The sequence below is a fragment of the Chrysochloris asiatica genome, unplaced genomic scaffold, assembly GCF_000296735.1.
Source record: "Chrysochloris asiatica unplaced genomic scaffold, ChrAsi1.0 scaffold00005, whole genome shotgun sequence".
Lineage (NCBI taxonomy): Eukaryota > Metazoa > Chordata > Mammalia > Afrosoricida > Chrysochloridae > Chrysochloris > Chrysochloris asiatica.
The window spans coordinates 39,326,239-39,348,089 of record NW_006408523.1 but is presented as its reverse complement, the minus strand read 5'-3'; the positions used below and the strand labels follow the sequence as shown (position 1 = coordinate 39,348,089).

Here is a 21,851-nt window from a genome sequence, read left to right as displayed (position 1 = left end):
CCCCAACGAGATGGATTGGCCAAGTGGCAGCATCGATGGACTCAAGCATGGCAACAGTAGTGAGGTTGGCCCAGGATCAGGCAGAGTTTCGTTCTGCTGTGCATAAGGTCACTATGGGTCGGTACTGACTCAATGGCATCTAACAACAACAACAACAACAACAAATCTACTTTTGCAAAGCCACCAATGAATACAGATCATATGTTGGGATCATCATGAGTTGGGGGCTGACTGGACAGAAACTAACAACAAAGCTAGAGGAATAGAAAACACATGACTGACTCCACAGCACTATTAGGAGGTGAGTTCGATTTCCAGATTGTTCTATGAGGTTTCATAAACACTCTGAGATCTTAGAAACAAAAATCTATTCAAATATGTTGTTGTTGTTAAGTGCCGTCAAGTCAGGTTCTAACCCATAGTAACCCTGTATAGGGTTCCCGAGGAGCAGCTGGTGAGCTTGAACCGCCAACCTTGCAGTTCAAACAACTGCACTTCTTCAATTCTACAATATATGCATTTTAATTTCCCTTAAAAATACCAAGGTATTTACCATTTTACAAAGTACCAAATATGTTTCTGTTCAATTATCTAATATTATGAAAGAGGCTTTCTAAGTTGACTGCAAACATATCCATCTGGCTCCTTAAATTCTGTCATGTCTCTTTTGTTTTCCCAAATCTCAGATGAGAAGATGTTTGTCACTTAATTGCTGCTGAGGACCACAGATGATAGTTTATAGGTTTAGGCAAATTGTGGGCAGCACTTTGTTAACAAAAGGAAGAGCTCACTGGTACTTCATAATTATCCTATAGAGCTCAATTGGCCCTTAACAGCACCTGCCCGAACAGCATCAGGGAGTCTTGTTTCAACACAAAAGCTCCTTCTTGTTAATTAACCTGTGTGCACTTGTTACAAATGAAACCTATTTGTTTCCACTTAATATATTTGCAGCTAGTTTAAATATTCATTTATTATTATGCTTGTTAAGTGAAGGGTGGAGAACAACAGTTTGGATGACTTCCATCAGCATGCGCTGAGCTTGAAGACATCAGCAAATAGTCTCATGTATTCATTGTGCTGCCTGTGTGCTTTGCAGGCCCCCAGATCTACTTAGGACAGATAAGCCTCTCTCAACCAACAGAACAGTACAGGGGGGCAGTTGAGAGGTAAGGTGTCCATGACAGTAACCAGTGCATTTTCATCAGAAGGAAATTCTCCTAATGTTAGATACGGTTCCTGTCTCAAACTGTCTCCAGACTATACTGTGCCTTGGCACATAAAAGACAGCACACATACACACAGAGGTTGTGTCTTTATAGTTCCTTTTCTTGTACTCAATCTCATAAGAGGATGAATCATTTACTCACTCTTTGTAACACTTTAAACAAAAGTAATTTAAGAATCAGGCAGTTGCTTTGGAGTGTCATTTGAGCGGAATCGAGGATGACTGCGGGCAGGAGAAGCAGGCTCTTGGGGTCTGGCTGTGATGCCTCGTTACGATGACTAGAGCGGTTAAGACAGTGTACACTCTGCCACCCACATCTATGCAGAACGGTGGCTTGACATTCCCAGACTGCTTCTAAAAGTCTATTACCTGTTAAGTCCAGAGAAGTAGACACTACCAAACTTTTTAATTTAGGCCGTTCAGAGACTGATGTTACAAAAATCATCAAACCAAGATGAGAAAATGGGCAGATGAAAGCTGCAGACACTGCCATTAGGAAGAAAGAGCTACAAACCTCTGATGAAGCAGAGATCTGAGGAAGAAACAGTCAACAAGCAGTTGCATCTGAAGCTGACTAAAACTCAGGGAGAACTGAAGGACCTGACTCAGAAGGTGGAACTGCTGGAGAAGTTTCAGGACAATTGTTTGGCAATTTTGGAGAGCAAGGGCATCAACCCAGCGGCACACCAGGACTCCATTTGTGTATTGTAAACAAAACAGATAAATTCAGCCTATATATTTCCTTTGGAGAAAATGCAGCCTATTTCCAGTAAGGCAAGGAGAAAGCAGAACGAATTTTTGCCCGTATTCAAGCCTAGAAAGGATGCTCTGGAGGGCAAATATGGATGACCCTGCCAAGGTGAAAACTCAAGAGTGTCAGTTTTAGAAAGTGAGACCCTAGCATCACAGCAAGACACCACTACAGATCACACGGACTCTATGTTGCTGTTAGAAACTTTGCAAGATGAGCTGGAGCTTTTTAATGACAGCCAAAAAGCAGATGGAAGAGTTACAGGCCTTAAAGGTAAAGTTGAAGATGAAAGAAGTACGCATCCACTTCCTAGAACAGCAAAACACATGCAACAATCAGGTAAATGATTTCACAACTGTCCTTGAAGAGATGGAGCAGCTATTAGAAATGTTATAAAAAGGAAGTGGTCAGATGGCTCCCTCTTGAGGATAAACTCTCTGAGGAAGCCACTGAGGACATGAGCTTCTTGGTATTGATCTTCTAGGATTCACCATCCCCTGAAGGCAAACAGCTTCTGCAGTAGGATTAAAGACAGGTATGCTGGAATGGTGGTCTCTCCTTTAAGCAAGTGTTCTCAACAACCAACTTGGTCAGCTCTCCTGAGCCTCACACATAGATCACTGAGGCCTACAAGAAGTGGGACCTCGAGGTGTGGATCAATCTCTTACACACCAAAGCAGCACAGTGTTAGGATTGGGAGGCTAAACCAACTACAGCCAAAAGATCTGAAAGATCATGTTGACATTTTCGGGAAGAAAATCATAATTGTACATGAGAGTACAGATGCTCCACAGGAGATGATTGAGGAGCCTTGCTGTCCCCTTGTAACCTAGGACACATTCTGTCCCATCCTGGCTGAACTTCTATACCTCATTATAACTTTATGAACTTAAAGTTGTTGAAAATGGTTTGGCTTAATAAATGGGGTGAAGGTACAGTAATAACACCTGAAACAATACACCTTAGAGCTTTAAGTCAATCACTTTGTGTTTTTTTAAAGGTACTGATTTAAAATAAATATTCCTGTAAATTAAAAAAAAATAATTAAGAATCATAAGCTAATTTTATTTTTTTAAAAAGGAAAGAAACGCTTTGGTATCCAGTCAATTCCAACTCACAGTGACACTATAGGACAGCATAGACTTGCCCAATTGGGTTTCCAGTGTTGTCAATCATTACTGAAAGAGACTGCTTCATCTTTCTTCTGCAAACAGACTGGTGAATATGAACTATGGACTTTTGGGGAGTAGCCAAGCCCCTCATCTTTCTTCTGCAAACAGACTGGTGAATATGAACTATGGACTTTTGGGGAGTAGCCAAGCCCCTCATACTGCACACCAGGGCTCCTTAAGAACTTAAATGATAGACATCATAATATTTCAGGGATTTGGTTATTGAAAAAGCAATAGCAATAATAAATGTACATTTACTTAGCACATTTTAAATAAAATCTAGATTTGAAGGTGTTCTTCTTATACATAGTGGTGGGCAAAATTATTTCTAAAAAATTTACATTCTCAAAATTTTGGCAATCATAACCAATCTAATATGCTTGTTACTGTTCTTCAGAACTAGTGTTGAAAAAAATGCTGTAAAATACACATTTCTCAAATGAGAAACAACCAGCTTTACAAAATATTTCTAAAAGGATGAAAACATTTTATTTCAATATAAACCAGGACTTTACATTCCTATCTGAATGAAATATCAGACTTTTGTAGCTTTAAAATATGCCTTTAGGAATATTTTCTTTCTGATTTTGTTGCATCTAAAGAATGTTTATGTGACTTCGCTAGGTTTTCTTAACTGCATACTGAGAGTTCAGAATAGACTTCAATATTGATGGAACCAACTTTCTCTTGGCCATCAATCAATTACTTTGATTCTTCTGGTTCAAAATGGATCCAATAATGCATTTTAGAATAGGTCAATAGTGCCTCCTACATAGAGTAATATGTCTAATTTGTTTCAATTCATCATGATCATCTAGTTAAGAGCAATACGCTTAAAATCTCAACTTGTCACTGGAAAGAATGATACAGAAATTGACAAAAATAATTTGTAAAATGCTATATGAATTGAATGTCATCGTGACACATTCCTGCTTCCAGTTTTTCCCATAGAAATGCAATACCTTGAATAGGTTATTGATTTGAATTAATGTAACTATTCTGCACACTCAATTCTGTATATGCCAACACAAAAGACAACCTCTGACACCAGGCTGAAGATGTTCTTGCTACCCCATGAAGCTCCATCCAGAAAAAGAAGTTACTAGAGATGAAGAAGATAAAGCTTTTTAAATAAAAAGAAGATAGAGGTTTTTTTAAAACCTTATAAAATCATTTATGTTCTGAATATGAATTCTTAATAGCAGTTTCAGCAAATATCTATCAAGTACCTAGTTAAACATAATGTAGAACTGACATGTTGTTGTTGTTATGTGCCGTGGAGTCGGTTCCGACTCATAGCTACCCTATACAGGGTTTCTGAGGCTGTAAATCTTTACGAGAGTAGAAAGCCTTATCTTTCTCCCGTGGAACAGCTGGTAGTTTCGAACTGCTGACTTGTGGTTCGATTCGTAACTACTACGCTACCAGAGCTACTTGGAACATACATGAGATGTTCTTAAATGCTTGCATTGTGCTTGAGTGGTAGAATTCTTGCCTTCCATGCAGAAAACATAAGTTCAATTCCAGCCAATATACCCCAGGAACAGCCACCATTGTGTCAGTGGGAGGTTGTGTGTTGCTATGAAGCTTGACGACAGGTTTCATCAGAGCTTCCGGATTAAGACAGGTTTGGAAGAAAGATCTGGTAATCTACTTTCATAACTCAGCCGATGAAAAACCAATGAGTCACACAGTCTGATGAAGAGGCAGCAGGCCCATGAGAGTCCACTGTACACGGGGTTGTCATTAGTTGGGGTTGACTCCATGCTACCTGACAGCAACAACAAAATCATCAGACTGCTTTAACAGAGCACCCAGGAGGACAAACCTGGGGTCCCAGCCTCCTGTTAATGTCCCCTGTGTACCCCCCACCTATTAAAAAATTCAAACCCCACATATTAAAAAAATAAATGCATGCTAAGGAAGAAAGCACTGAGTCAAGAATCAGGAAACTTACCGTGTGTCCTTTGTGAAAGAAATAGGCACATAAGAAACAAATGTGTACCTCAGTTAATTGGTCTATTCCTTCTTACTGAGCAGAGCTGGAAAACCAAAAAGAAAACCCATCATATTTTTTTACTTAAGTCCTGCTTTATGTTGGACTCACACAGAGGCACTGCAAATCATATAGAAAACAGTTTTTGTTGTTGTTAAGTGCCATAGAGTCAGTTCCGACTCTATGCAACCTGTATAAAATTTCCAAGGAGTGACTGTGGGTTTGAACTAGTAACCTTGTGGTTAGCAATCCAGTGCTGATTGTACAGAGCCACACCAGGACTCCTGTAGAGCACTAGACCGTGTTCATTGTACTCTGTTATTGTTATTGTAAGGTGCCATTGAGTCTATTTCAACTCATACCTGTGTGAATGGAACAGACAGTATGTGCTAAGGATTCAGGTGCAGGAGACTTTCCCATGGATTTTGGTAGAGGAAGCAATCACAAAAAGATGTTAAATTTAGCCAGTCCTGATTTCCAAGAAGAAGAACGTCTTAGAGTAATTGAGTAGGGACAAAGGGCATTATAAGTAGGAAAGAACCAACAAAAGTTCAGAGGTGTAAACACACTCTGGCAGTTTTACATGTTTAAGGAACTATGCTTTTCTGTATTCAAACCATCAAAGTTGCAATAACATTTTGAACCTGAGGAACATTATCATCAAATTATATGTGTCTTAGCAGCCATACCACCATAATTAATCTATTCTAATAGGCCACCCAGGCATAGAGATTGTGGATTTTCTATTTTTTATAGGCAACGTGACTTTGTTAGAATATTTTATAACCTATTCCCTAAAACATGAAGGGCTATGAAAACACTACCTATAATCATGTTAGCAGTTTAGTGTGTTACTGTTATTAGAAATCGCAAAGAAGCAATAATCCTTTCCTATTGTTATTCAAGGAGCTCTGGTAGCATAGTGGTTATGAATCGGGCTGCTAACCTCAAGGTTGGCAGTTCGAAACTACCAGCCGTTCTGTGGGAGAAAGATGAGGCTTTCTGCTTCCATACAGACTTACAGCCTCGGAAACCCTGTACAGGGTCACTATGAGTCAGAACCAACTCCACGGCACATAACAACAACAACATGGCTCGTGTCCAAGGTCTTTGAGTGGTTTGAGTGGTTTGCGATCGGGTGATAACTTAAAGGTTGGAGCTTCAAACCCACCCAGTGGCTCCCTAAAACAAAAGCCTGGTGACATTTTTCCAAAAGGCCAGGCGAATTCTATAAAGCACACATCTGCTCTGTAACACATAGGGTCTCCAGGAGTTGGAGTTGACTTAATGGCAATACGTTTAGGGATCCTGTCTACCACCTGTCTGTCAGTTGGTTGTACTCTGGTGGTTTGAGTGTTGTTGTAATGCTAGAAGCCTGCCATCAATATTTCAAACACCAACAGCAACATCTACGGTGCGCAGCTTTCAGTGGAGCTTCCAGACAAAGACAGACTAGGTTAAAGATCTAGTGATCTACTTCCAAACAGAGCATTGTCAAATAGAAGGCTGGATGCTGAGCTCCCTAGGCTGGAAGGCACTCAAAGCTGTAACTAAGGAAGAGCTTTAGTCCTTGTTCTATGATATGTAAGTTTGCCATGGCTTAGAGCTGAGTCGATGATAACTAACAACACATACCATGTGCTGTGTTAACCCATAAATGGTTCCAATGTGTTTGAGGGAGTGCTATTTATTAGTGGTTACAAATCTGGCTGCTAATCTCATGGTCTGCAGGAGAATGATGAGGCTTTCTGCTCCCATAAAGATTTACAACAATGGAAACCCTGCACAGGGTTACTATGAGTCGGAACCGACTCCATGACACATAACAACAACAACAACAACCCTTGTTACTTATTGACTAAGATATTAACAAACTAAGGCAATTGTCCAAGGAAATGACAATGAATGAAGCATGATAGTGATAATAATGAAGAGAAAGCTTCAACTATGCAAAGAGCTCACTCCTCTTGACTCCCTGCTCCTGTAAAAGCTGTTAGCTCTTTTCCCATTGATAGTCTGGGAATACAAAGGCTACTTCTAGACTTCTAAGAATAGCCTGCAAGTCCTGGGGTGGCGCTGCAGGATAACGTGCTGGACTGCAAGTTTGGTTTGAACTGCAAGGTCAGTGATTCAAAGCCACCAGCTGCTCCTCAGAAACCCTAGACAGGGTCACTGTGAGTCAGAACTGACTCCATGGCACTTCACAACGATAACAAGTGAGGCCAGAGTCAGCTACCAAAAGTGACAGGTCAGAGTCTAAAAAGCAGACTTACTTAGGATTTGAAAACTGATTTAAATGCAGTTCTGATGTATAAAAAAGGCCAGTGAGGGGACTCCATCTGTGTGTGTCGTTTGCTCTCATCTCACAAGGGTAGCAGGAGAAGTGACAAGCACCGTCAGCTGCTCTCTTGTCTTAATCATAAGAACGGTGAGCTTTCAGACTTTGAGAGGTGTTACTAGTAGCCTCCCAATAAGGGGGAAATTTATGCCTGGATTTGCCTGAGACAGTCCTAGGTTTTACATATTGCCCAGGTGTGTAATTATCACTAGTGCCCAGTTTCCCTCTTAAAAGTGTCCTACTGACATAATAAATTACATGGTCACTTTATTACTGGTTGACTTCAGCCTTGAATAATAGGCATCTCAACCTACCAGGAAAACAAAAAGGAAGCGTTCTGAGAAATCAAACACTTCTAACCATGAAAACTGCTGGAGAGGTTTCTTGAGTTAGTTATGTAATAATAAAAAATGAATAATTTGGGATCAGCAGAATAAGACAATTGATTAGCCAGGGAAGTGAAGCCCAACTGTCTGGTGGACAGCTTTAGAGACCAGGCCACCAGGGTCACATCCAAGTTCTGCAGTGTCCTGCTCATGTCACCTTATCCTCACTGCTCTCAGTTTCCTCAACTCTAAAGTGGAGATAATGAAAATATATATCCCACATGGGAAAAATGATGAAAACTTATTATTATTATTAAACATCTTAAGGCAATGAGTTTCTGGGCCTGAGGGCACAGGACCATGGTTTTGGGGGACACCATAGCCAACTGGCACAACACAGACATCCAAGGCAATGTTCTGTGTCCTACTTGGTAAGTAGTGACTGGGATCTTAAAAGCTCATGAGCACACATTTAAAGTTCAACTACTGGTACCTCCATATATAGAAGGAAGAAGAGTGATGAAAATTGAAGATGTTTGAAATCAATGAGTGTAATGGACAAGTGGAGCGAGTTAACATCAGTCACCTTGATACTGATGATATAGCTAGCATAGTTAGTCATGCTTTCACTACTGTATCAGCCAAAGAAATAGGCACAGATGAATAAGGACCTTGTAAAGACATGGCCTTAATTGAGCTGGGCCAAACACAACTTTAGTAGAATATAGTCAATTCAATAGCCCATAAACCCAATGTCATGTTGCTCTATCTATTGCTGTTGAGTCGATTCCAATGCATGGCAACCCCGTGTGTTAGAGAGTAGAACTGCTCTGTAAGATCATCTTGTGTTAATGGAAACAGATCACTAGGCCTTGCTTTTGTGGTACCACTGAGTGGCTTCAAACTGTCAATCTTTAGTTAAAAGCTGTGGGATAAACACAGATATACTAACCTCAAAGTATGTGGTTCAAATCTACCAGTTGCTCCTCAGAAACTCTATATATAGGGTTGCTATGGGTCAGAACTGACTTAACACCACTTAACAACAACAGGGACATCAGTGTTGTTGTGTGTTGGTTGTATGCTGTATAGGGTTTCCAAGGAAGGGCTGGTGGATTTGAACAGCTGACCTTGCAGTCAGTGCTTATCCTAGAGTACACACCTTAATAGCCCTGACTTGGAACTCTTGCAGACCCCTGCTTCCCCTTGTAACTTAGCATGGCTATAAATCTTTACAGGAGCAGAAACTTCATCTTTTTCCTGCGGAGTGGCTAGTAGATTTGAACTATTACCTTGCAGTTAGCAGCCCAACTTATAACTGTATTCTACTATGCTCCCTGAGCTCCTTAATGTTTATATGTTGTTGTTAAGTGACATCGACTTGGTTCTGACACACAGTGATCCAGTATACGGTTTCCAAGGAGCAACTGGTGAGTTTGAACCACTGAGCTTGTAGTTCAAACAGACCTTGCAATTCAGTGCTGATACTACAGCACTACACCAGGACTCCACTGTTACTATCATTGTTGTTGTTTTTGTTAAGTGCTGTCAAGTTAGTTCCGACTAATATCGACCTTGTATAGGGTTTCTGAGGAGTAATCGGTTGGTCTGAACTGCTGACTTTGTGGTTTGAAGTCTAGTGCTGATCCTACAACATCACACCAAGAGTCCAATGGTGTTATACAACTCTCTAATTAAAGATATTTGAGCTATATATTATAACAAAAATGTTTTTATTTGCAATAACACTGAGCTTACGTGAAGCTTATATGAAGCAAGACTTTTCTTCTTTCCTGTCATTGATCACCATGGAAGCGTTAGTGTGCTCCATTTTATTACTCTTTAGTTACAAAGGACTCTGGTATTGAACATGACAGCATTTTAACATTTTTGCCATCTTGTGGTATAATGGGACTCCTGCTGTGGCGCAATAGGATAAGCACTGGACTGTGAATCACAAGGTTAGAAGTTCAAACCCACCAGCTGCTCCTTGGAACCCTATACAGGGTCACTATGAGTCAGAACTGACCTGATGGCACTTAACAACAGCAGCAGTAATCTAATAGGGAGCTCTGCTAGTGTAATGGGCACAAGGTGAGCTGCTAACTGCCAAGATCAACAGCTTGAATCTACTGACTGCTCCGTGGGAGAAAGGTGAGTCTTCCTGCTCCCACAAAGATTTACAGTCTCAGAATCCTTATAGGGGGTTGCTGTGAGTCGGAACTGACTCCATGGCACATAACCACCACCACCAGTAAGTAGTATAATGTTCCAAACTTCCGTTGAATAAAGACTCCATTTATGACTCCCTATCTCTGTGTAAAAAATGCCACACATATTTTTCATTTGGATAGGCATTAAACTAGATGTATTTCATTATACACATTAGAGGCAATATATGTATAACTTGATAAAGAATCACTGGTGAAGAATGTTATTGTTGAGAAGTGCCATCGAGTCAGTTCTGACTCATAACAACCCAGTATAGGGTTTCCAAGGAACAGCTGGTGAGCTTGAACCACCTGCCTTACAGTTACAACAGCTTTGCAGTCTGGTGCATTAACCCACAAAGCCACACCAGGACTTGACTGTTGCCTAATGAACTGGGGATTAAGATATCAGACAGTTCCCCAAAGTGAATACCTTGATAGAATGATCAGAATAGAATTTAAAATTAAATACAAAAGGCTATGTTAATATGGTATAAGTGGGAACATGAGAAAATATCAAAGTTGAAGTTTTTCTTGGAAAATGAATTTGAAATGATCTCTTATGCATATGCAACTTTTTAATCCATGCTCTCTGAGGTACATTTATACTCACATTTAGAAGTCTAATTAGTAATAAAAAGAGAAGAGTTCCTAATGGTGGTACCCTGCTCTTAGGGTCCTTATTATAGATTCTGAAAACAAATTCATTAATATCTAAATATACATGATGTCATTTTTCTTACTTAAATACTTCAGCCCAGAAGATGTGAGCTTCTATCTTTACAGTTTATTTAATCTGCAAGTTGGGGCCTGGGGATCTTGTCTCTTTCAAAATCAGACTTTTGACTATTCTGCAAAACAAAAGAGTTGAAAAAGAAGCCATAATGCTTTGTGATGTATGCTTTTTCTCATGTGTGCCCTTATTTCCTTAGAAAGGCTAACAGGCGTTTAGATAGGGAACTATAAAAAAAAAAAAATTGTTTCTAAGGATTACTGTGTAAACTATTGCTAGCAGAATGCCTCTTAATCCTTGAGGCAACTCAACAATTGAGTTAGGGAAATTTTCATGTCTCGGTTTTGTCTGTCATATGGTTGACTTAATTTCAGGATATACTTTGTGGCTGAAGGTTCATTTCCCTCAATTTGTTAAGTGGCTAATTATAAAGGTTCACAAAAGAATTGACATAGAGAAAGAAAGGGGCTTGGCTTCTATCAATGGTCCCATGAGGCCTGTACAAGTGTCATTTGTAAAAACAGAGTACAAATTAAACAATGGTTGTAATGAGCTGCCAGGAACTGGGGTATAATGAAAGGGGAAATCCTAGGTAGATGCAAAGCAGGCACTAAATGGTTGAGATTCTTTTCTTAAACATTTGACAACTGATTCCTAATATTCGTAATAGCATCACATCCCTGCTGTAAAAAATAAAATCTTTATACCTGAGCTGACTCTAAAAAGCTAAATAAAAAAAAGATAATTTATCCTAGACCTGAAGTTAAGATTTACCAATTTTTAAAAATGATATATTCAAGATGCTTTGAAGTACAATAAAATAAAACCTGGCTTAATTTCTCAAATATGCAGGTAGTTTTAAGTAAAGTTATTAGAAATAGTGACTAGAAATTTAAGTGGGAAATACAGTATGTAAAACGAAGAGAAAATGTTTTTCTACATTTTCTACAACCAATTGATGATTGTAGATGAATTCTAAATACTAGCCTTTTTAAACTTTGAAATAGCATAAATGGCAACAACAAGAAAACACCTTTACTTGGGAGTATGATGTCTAATGAAACAGAATAGAGATAGAGATTGTTGCATTGTTTCTACCTTTCATCAAAGCATTCCCATGCATAACATTCATATCATTATGTAAGACATTTGCAAATATGTATAATGCTTTTGCCTATGGGAAAACTCCCGTGCTTTAATGTATTCCTGAAAGATGAATGAATCATTCTTTAGATATGATAAAAAAAGACTCCCAAGATTGGATAGAGCAGTGATATTAAAACCACAAGCTTATCATTTTATTTGTTAAAAATGTCAACCGCTAAAAGTGCAGGCTCTGTTTTACCGTAATTAAAAAAAATTTTTTTTTTCTCTGCCACTTTCCACCCCTACCAACCCCTTCCAATTTCTTTTCTGATTCAAGATCACAAACCCCCCTCCCCATTGGCTAGAGGCCACCTGCATTAATACTTGGGCAGTTACTTTGTAAAGCTAGACACAGTCTTTGGCTCCAGATCTCTAATCTGGATTTTTGCCTGGTGTCTGGATTTTCAGTAGCCTCTGAAACAATTGCTGGCATTTGAGCATCAGCTGCTACCCATCTCATGGTGTTCTTCAGTAATCAGACCAAGAGCTGATATTTAGAGCATGTGTGGTTTCCTCAGGGATTGAAAATGGTAAAAACCTGAAGAGAATCTTCAATAGATCTTTGAAAGATGGAAAGCAGCTGGAGGTGTAGTAGCCTGTTTAATAGAATGGAGCAAATCACATTAATGTTGGCAGAGGTGGGACAGCAACAGAACGAGCCAATAAACCCCTAAGAGGTTCTACACATGGAGCTCTCAGATACATGGGGTCAGGAACAAAGCCAAAAAGGCATGATAGAGCTAAAAGTCTATACACAATGATTTGAATGCCTTTCCCTATCTGTGATTCCAGGTTTGGCACTGTGAGACAAAGCATTGGACTACAAGGTCAGTTTGAACACAAACTTAAACTCACTAGCCACTCTTTGGAAACCTTATGCAGGATAGCTGTGAGTTGGAACCAACTCCATGGCACTTAACAACAACAATCCTTGAGTCCATTGTGGTGGTGGTGGTTAAGTGTCGTGGGGTCAGCTCTGACTCATAGTGACCCTGCACATGGTTTCTGAGGCTGTAGATATTTACGGAAGCAGAAAGTCTCATCTTTCTTCCACAGAACAGCTGGTAGTTTCGAACTGCTGACCTTGTGGTTCACAGCCTGATTCATAATCACTACACTACCAGAGGTCACTGTGAGTTGGGATCAACTCCACGGCACTTAGCAACAATAATCCCTGAGTCCATAGGTGGTACAAATAGTTAAGCTGTTGACTAGTAACTGAAAGGTTGGTGGTACGAACCACCTCCTTCTCCAGATACACCTTGGAAGAAAAGCCTGGGGATCTGCTTTTGAAGGGCCATATCCTTGAAAGGCCTACGAAACACTTCTACTCTGCATGCATAATGCCACCTTGAGTTTGAATCACTTAGATGGCAGCAGCTTCTCCTGTCTTCCAAGAAGAAGTTTGTTTTCTAGAAAAAAACTGAGCAGAAAGTCTCCAGACTTAGGTAAACAGGAACAGAAGTAATCAGGGTTCAGGTATGAGGTTCAAATGCAGGGTCATTAGATTAAGATAAAGCCAGCTTTTTCATGAACCATGGTCTCATCTACCTTGAAACCCGAACTTGATAACAGCTGGCTACCAAAACCTCCCAACTGTTTTAGTAAGGGCCACATAGATCAATCCTGATAGAATGGGAGAAAAATGCAGAACAGAACTTAAAGTCTTAAAACGTCCAGACTTACTGCATCAATTGAGCCTATGTTGTTTTGTTGTTGTTGTTGTTGTTAGGTGCTGTTGAGTCAGTTTGGACTCATGATGACCGTATGCACAACAAAACAAAGCACTGTGCCAGCCTATCAACGTTGCTCCGCTTGAGCTCATTGTACCAATATGTATCCTTGATGGTCTTCCTCTTTGTCGCTGAGCCTCTACTTTACCAAGCATGGTCCCTCCTGATAACATGTTCAGTGGCTGAGAAATGAAGTCTTGCCCTCCTGGCTTCTAAGGAGCATTCTGGCTGTGCTTCTTCCAATACAGATTTGTTTGTTCTTCTGGCAGTCCATGGTACTTTCAATATATTTCTCCAACACCGTAACTCAGTTGCATCAATTCTACAATCTTCCTAATTCATTGTCCAATTTTCACATACATATAAGCCAACTGAAAATACCATGGCTTGGTTCAGGTGCACTTTAGTCCTCAAATTTATATCTTTGCTCTTGAATACTTTAAAGAAGTCTTCTGCAACAGATTTGTCTAAAACAATAAATTCATTGTTTTATTTTTTTTAACTGTTGCCTCTGTGAGTGTTGGTTGTGGTTCCAAGCAAAATGAAATCTTTGACAACTTCAATCTTTTCTTCATTTATCACGATTTTATTTATTGATCCCCTTTAAACTTTGAACTGAAATGACTCCCAGATACCCTTTTTCAGCTAAATAACAGATTGTCTCATAAAATTAAGAATATCACCCATGAGTACTTTTCAAAACATCTGTATATGACCAAATGGTCACTATTTACTCTCCAGCAAAGATGAGACGGTAAGGGAGTTAGGGATCTAGGATACCAGAAGTGGAACAACTGGAATAAAAATAATGACAATGTTGACTCATTGTGAAGAATGTAATCAATGTCACTAAACAATCTGTATAGGAACTGTCACATGAGAATCTAATTTGCTGTATACCTACACTTTCACCAAACACACATATACAAAAGATAAAACAGGCTTGTAGAACAGCTGCCACCAATCTACATATAAGAAGGAAATTTGAAGAATCTTCTCTGGGGACACTGAACTGACCCAGATAAAATATTTCTATGAATTGACATTTAGAGATCTTCCAATAAAAGTCAGCTTGTTTCTTGTTGGGCCTTCAGTGAAGCCCTTTAGTGGACAAGTTCCTTCCACACACATGGAGCCTCGCAACTACATTTTAGCACTTCATTCATTCATTAATAGTCAGTAAAAGACCAACAGGCATGTAAGTAAATCTCCAACATGAGAAAGTATACAAAAATAATCATACAAGCAAGCAAAGACATTCAGTATAAACAGAGATAATACAGAGAGAAGAAGAAACGTTAATAATATTCTTAGACAAGAAAAGGTGTTGGGTTCATAAAACAAGAAAGGGATGTTACAAGAAAAAATAATAATCAGAGGATAAGAGTGAAGCAGTGTAAATTGAGAATGTTGTTGTTGAAGTGTGTAGAGTCAGTTCCGACTCAGAGACCCTGTATAGGGTTTCTGAGGAGCAGCTGGTGGATTTGAACTGTTTACTTTGCAGTTAGCAATCCAGTGCTTATCCTACAGCACCACACCAGGACTTCTAAATTATAATTTGTTGTTGAGTTCCATGGAATCAGTTCTGACTCATAACGACTCTGTAGGGTTCCCAAGGAGTGGCTGGTGAGTTTGAACTGCTAACCTTATGGTTCAAACCAATCTTGAGCTCCAGTGCTTTATTTATCCCATAGCACCACACCAGGACTCCATTAAAGTAAGGATGTTGTTGTTGTTGTTAAGTGCCGTGGAGTCGGTTCCGACTCATAGAGACCCTGTACAGGGTTTCCGAGGGTGTAAATCTTTACGGGAGCAGAAAGCCTCATCTGGTAGTTTCGAACTGCTGACCTTGCGGTTCACAGCCCGATTCATAACCACTATGCTACCAGAGCTCCTTAAACTAAGGATAGGATAACCAAACTAATAATCCAATGTCTGTTGCTGTTATTGTGAAGTACTGTCAAGTCAGTTCCGACCCATAGTGACACAGTATAGGGTTTTCAAGGAGCAGCTGATGAACTTGAACCTCCAACCTTGTGGTTCAAATCAACACTGCAGACCAGTGCACTAACCTGGAGTGTCACACTAGTACTCTAATGATGCAATAGAAAGACTGATAGATAAATACAAGGAAATTTCCCAGAAAATATGCCAAAAAGATGAAGAAATGGAAACCAGAAAAGTAAAAAAAAAAACAGTCAATCCAGAAGTTATAATATTTTATTAATAGAAAATTTAAAGAGAAAAATAATCAAGGCAAAGGAAATTAATCTAAGAAATAACACAAAACAGGCATTCAAAACGGAAGTCCATTTGTCGTCAGAATAGAAGTACCCAACTAAATAAAAGAAAAGATACAACCAAAGCATATCAAATGCACATAATCAAGAATTTTTAGAAAATCTATGAAAAACAAAATCTTAAGCAATTCAGGAAAGAAAAGAAAAAAGCAAGAGAAAGACATATATGTGTGTGTGTGTGTGTGTGTGTGTATACAAAGCAACAGTTTACATGCAATGAACAGAAAATCAGAATGGCATTTTAGGATTATACGCACACGCATGAGGGACTTCAGTTTATGGAAAAATCATATTAGAAGATAATGGAGTTTTTCCACTAACATTTTGAAGTCCCTTCATATTTAGTAAAGGAGCTCTGGAAGCATAGTGGTTAAGAGTCGGGCTGCTAATCTCAAGGTCAGCAGTTTAAAATACCAGTCATTCTGTGGGAGAAAGATGAGGCTTTCTGCACCCATAAAGATTTACAGCATCAGAAACCTTAAACAGGGTTGCTATGAATAGGAACCGACTCTCCGACACCCTACCACCACCACCACCACCACCATATGTAATAAATGCATGAGGGTTCGTATAGCTAGTAGGGTATCAGTTCATACATGCACAGATTTATTCCAGAAAAAAACATGTCTCTGCAATCAGTAGATGGCTACAGACATATTCTCTTATCTTCATTTTATTAGAGTGCCTTCAAACACAGAGGCTTCCAAGGGGCCAATTAAATTACAAGCAGAGAGGTCAGTTCAGAAGGTTATGGTGATATGGTGACTGTTTTGTGGAATTGAAAAGGTAAAATATTGATGGAGCTTCTTGAATGACACAGGATAATCATGAGGTCTTATGAAGAAGTTGTTGTTGTTGTTGTTTTTTCATTGAAGATGCATTGCGGAGGAAAAGGCCAGGAATGTTGTGCCAAGGATTGTTTTTCCATTAAGACAATGTACCTGTTCATTCTTCAATGGTATCAAGGGCTTTCCTATGAGACTTTCCCTGGGAAGTCGTCCCTATTCATCCTATAGCTTTGATCTGGCCCCTGCAGACTTCCTTTTACTCTTCAACTAAAAGAATATTTAAAAGGAAACAATTTGGGTCCCTTGAGTACACCTAAACTGCTATTTTAATGTGAAGTAAATCAGAGCGTAGAACTCTCTGGGAAAGGGTTAGAGAAATAGAAACACTGCCTTCCAAAGTGTATAGATTGAGATGGAAGATAAATTGAGAAATAACAGCTTTACATTTTGATATTTTTGTTTAACAAAAATTTCTATGATTTTGTACCACCACTGGCCTGTCAGTTTGTCATACTATGCTGGCTTGCATGTTGCTGTGATTCTTGAAGCTATGCCACTGGCATTTTAAATACTAGCAAGGTCACCCGTGATGGACGGATTTCAGAGAAACTTCCAGACTAAGACAGACTAGGAGAGATGGACTACTTCCAAATATTTAGCAAATATTTGAAAACCTTATGAGTATCAGTGGAACACTGTCAAATATTGCCAGAATAGGGACATTGAAACACCAGAATACTGTCAGATAGAGTGCCAGAAATGAGCCCCTCAGACTGGAAGGCATTCAAAATACAACTGGGGAAGAGCTGCTTCTTCAAAGTAGAATTGACAGTGATGACATGAATGGAGTAAATTTTCAGGACCTTCATTTGCTGGTGAGGCACAATTCACAATGAGGAGAAAGAGATGCAAACATCCATTAATTATCAAAACATGGAACATACAAAGTATGAACCTGGGAAAACTGGAAGTTGTCAAAAATGAAATGGAACACATAAGCATCAATATCCTAGGCATTAGGGAGCTAAAATAGACTATTATTGACCATTTTGAATCTGGCAATCACATGATTTACTATGCTGAGATTGATAAATTGAAAAGGGATGGTGTCAAATTCACATTCACAAATATTCTTGAGTTAAGGAGAAAAAGAACATCTCAAGAACTATCTTGAAGTACAATGCTGTCTGAGATAGGATCAATTTCTATATGCCTACAAGGAAGACCCCAGTTAATACAACTATTATTCAAATGTATGCACTAAATTTAACCACTAAAGCCAGTGATGACAAAATTGAATAATTTTATTAATTTCTTTAGTTGATGCAATCAAGCTGTATTGGTAATTACTGGCAATTGGAATGCAAAAGTTGGAAACAAAAAGGAAGGATCAGTAATTTGAAAATATATCCTTGGGGATAGAAATGATGTTGGAGATTGCATGATAGAATTTTGCAAGACTAAGGAGCTCTGGTAGCGTAGTGGTTACAAATTGGACTGCGAACCACAAGGTCAGCAGTTCGAAACTACCAGCTGCTCCGTGGGAGAAAGACGAGGCTTTCTGCTCCCATAAAGATTTACAGCCTCGGAAACCCTGTACAGGGTTGCTATGGGTCAGAACCGACTCGACGGCACTTAACAACAATAACAATGACTTCTTCATTGCAAAGACCTTTCTTAAACAACATAAAAGATGACTGTACACATGAACCTCACCAGATGGAATACACAAATCAAACTGACTGCATCTGTAGAAAGAGATAGTGGAAAAGCTCCATATCATCAGCCAAACATGGTCAGGGGCAGACTGTGGAACAGACCATCAGTTGCTTTTACACAAATTCAGGCTGAAACTAAAGAAAATTAAAACAAGTCCACAAGAGACAAACTATGATCTTTAACATATTCCACCTGAATTTAGAGATCATCTAAAGAACAGATTTCATGAACTAGGCACTGATGACCAAAGACAAGAAGATGTAGGATGACATCAAGAACATCATACTGGAAGAAAATAAAATGTCATTAGGAAGACCAAAAAAGAAGAAAAAGACAAAAATGGATGTCAGAAGAGAACCTGAAAATTGCCTGCCAGCACAGAGATGCTAAAGAAAATGGAAGAAATGAAGAGGTAAAAGAACTGAATAGAAAATTTCCAAGAGCAGCTCAAGAAGAAAAAGCCAAATATTAAAATGAAATGTACAAAAACCTGGAGTTAGAAAACCAAAAGGGAAGAACATGTTCAGCATTTCTCAAGTTGAAGGAACTGAAGAAAAATCACAAACCTGAACCTGCAATATTGAATGATCCTATGGGATAAAGTACTGGACTAAAAGATCAGTTTGAACCCCAAGGTCAGTGTTTCAAATCCAACAACTGCTCCTTGGAAACCCTATACAGTGTTACTGTGAGTCGGGACAGACTTGATGGCGCTTAACAACATCAACAACATGAACAAAATATTGAGTGATACAGGAAGCATAGAAAGAAGATGGAAGGAATAGACTCACTGTATCAAAAAGAAAATAGTCAATGTTCAACCATTTCAAGAGGTAGCATCTGATCAAGAGCCAATGGTACTGAAGGAAGAAGTCCAGGTTTATTGAAGGCATTGGCAGAGAACAAGTCTCTGAGATTTGATGGAATGTAAATTGAAATTATTCAATATACTGAGCTGCACTAAAGACACTCACTCATTTAAGGCAAGAAATTTAGAAGACAGCTACCAGGCCAACTGATAGGCAGAGATCTATATTTTTGCCCATTCCAAAGAGAGGTGACTCAATGGAATGCAGAAATCATAGGACAATATCATTAGTATTGCATGTTACAAAATTTTGCTAAAGATAACTCAAATTATCTGCAGCAGTACATTGACAAGGGCTGCCATAGGTTCAGGCCAGATTCAGAAGAAGATGTAGAACGAGGGATATCATTGCTGACATCAGATGGATCTTGGTTGAAAGCAGAGAATACCCGAAAGATATTTACCTGTGCTTTATTGACTATGCAAAGACTTTCTATTGTGTGTGGCTCATGGCAAGCTATGGACAACATTGCAGAGAATAAGTATTCTGGAATACTTGACTGTGCTTGTGAGGAACCTGTACACAGACCAAGAGGCAGCTGTTCAAACAGAACAAAGGAGCACTGGAGGGTTTCAAATTAGGAAAGGTGTGTAACAGGATTGTATTCTTTCACCATGCTTATTCAATTTTTATGCTGAGCAAATAATCCAACAAGCTGGATTGTATGAAGAGAAATGTGGCATCAGGATAGGAGGAAGACTCATTAACAACCTGAGATATGCAGATGATACAACCTTGCTTCTGAAATTGAAGAGGACTTAAAATATGTACTAATGAAGATCAAAGACCACACACAGCCTTTGGTATGGCTTGCACCTCAGTGTAAACAAAAATCCTCACCATTGGACCAATAAAAACTATGCATATAAAAAGGGAAAAGATTCAAGTTGTCAAAGATGCCAGAGACTTCATTTTGGTTGGATCAATCATCAACTCTCATGGAAGCAGTAGTCAAGAAATCAAAGGACATATTGCATTAGGCAAATGTGCTGCACAAGACCTCGTTAAAATGTTCAAGAGTAAAGATGATGGTTTTAGGACTAAGGTGCACTTGATCCAAACCATGGTATTTTCAATAACTTCATATGCATGTGAAAGTTAGACAGTGAATAAGGAAGACCATAGAAGAGTCTCAGAACCAGTTAATTTTTAGAATTAGAATAACTATGAAAAAATGTATGCATTCTAAAGGAGTTGCTGGTGGAACTTTCATTTTAAGTTCCAAATGGAGTCCACTGCTTTTGAGTTATGGTGTTGGAGGAGAATATTAAGCCAAAAGAACAAACAAATTTGTGCTGGAAGAAGTACAGCAGGAAAGTTCCTTAGAAGCCAGGATGGCCAGACTTTGTCTTTCATACTTCGGACATGTTATAAGGAGGGACCAGTCCCTGGAGAAGGACTCATACTTGGTAAAGTGAAGGGTCAGAGAAAAAGAAGAAGACCTCCAATGAGATGGATTTGCACAGTGACAACAGCAATGGACTGAAGTATAGCAATGATTGTGGCGCAAGACCAGGCAGTGTTTCGTTCTGTTGTGCAAGATGTCGCTATGAGTCAGTACCAATTTGACAGCACCTAAATCCTGATGTAATGCTGTGGGTTAATGCGCCAGACTGCAAAGCCATTTGAACTGCAAGGTCAGTGGTTCAAGCTCACCAGTTGCTCCTTGAAAACCCTATACAGCGTCACTATGGGTCGGAACCGACTCAACAGCACTTCACAACAACAATAACAACAAGAAGAATGATTTTGTAATCATACTTTTTGACTGGTCATCCTATATGTAGCATATGAGTGGGTTTCAGAAAGTTCATGGAGAAGTGGATATTTGCAGGAACTTTTTGAAGCCCCTTGCCAGAGCCTAAAAATGTTACCTCTCATCTCCCTTTCTTTTGAATCTACTTCAAGTTATAATTTAGGAAATGTGGGGAATGAATCAAGAAAGTGAGATTCAGGATAAGACTGCTGTAGTCCTATAGGGTCTCTGGTAGTAGTGGTGGTGTTGCTTGTGTACCACTGAGTCAGTTCTGTATAGCATTTCCAAGGCTCGAACTCTTTATAGCAGCAGAAAGTCTCACCTTTCTCCCACAGAGCAATTGATAGATTCAAACTCTAGCCTTGCAGTTAGCAGTCCAGCTCATAACCCACAATGCTAGCAGGGCTCCTAATAGGGTCTATGTTGTTGTTGTAGTTGTTAAATGTTGTTGAGATAGTTCTGACTCATAGCGACCCTATATAGGGTGTCCAAAGAGCAGCTGGTGGGTTTAAATAGCCAACCTGTGGTTCACAGTCCACTGCTGATCCTACAACACCACACCAGGAGTCCTATAAGATCTATAGAATCACTGAATTGGAATCTACTGAGGAGCACACAAAGGAGCCAAAAAGTACTGGTGAGTATGTAACAGTCTTGGTTTAAACCCTGTTGTCTTGGCATAATTATGAATAGCACTCCTTTCCTTCTCAAAAATGGTGTAATTATTTTTTAAAGGAGGGCATCTAATATGTGGAGTCCTGGTGTGGCCCTGTAGGATAGGTATTG

General features: G+C 39.3%; 1 pseudogene; it reads left to right on the top strand.

Moving 5' to 3' along the window:
* The first annotated feature begins 1,454 nt into the window (after positions 1-1,454).
* LOC102836494 lies at positions 1,455-2,211 on the top strand (annotated as a pseudogene).
* Positions 2,212-21,851: the final 19,640 nt, after the last annotated feature.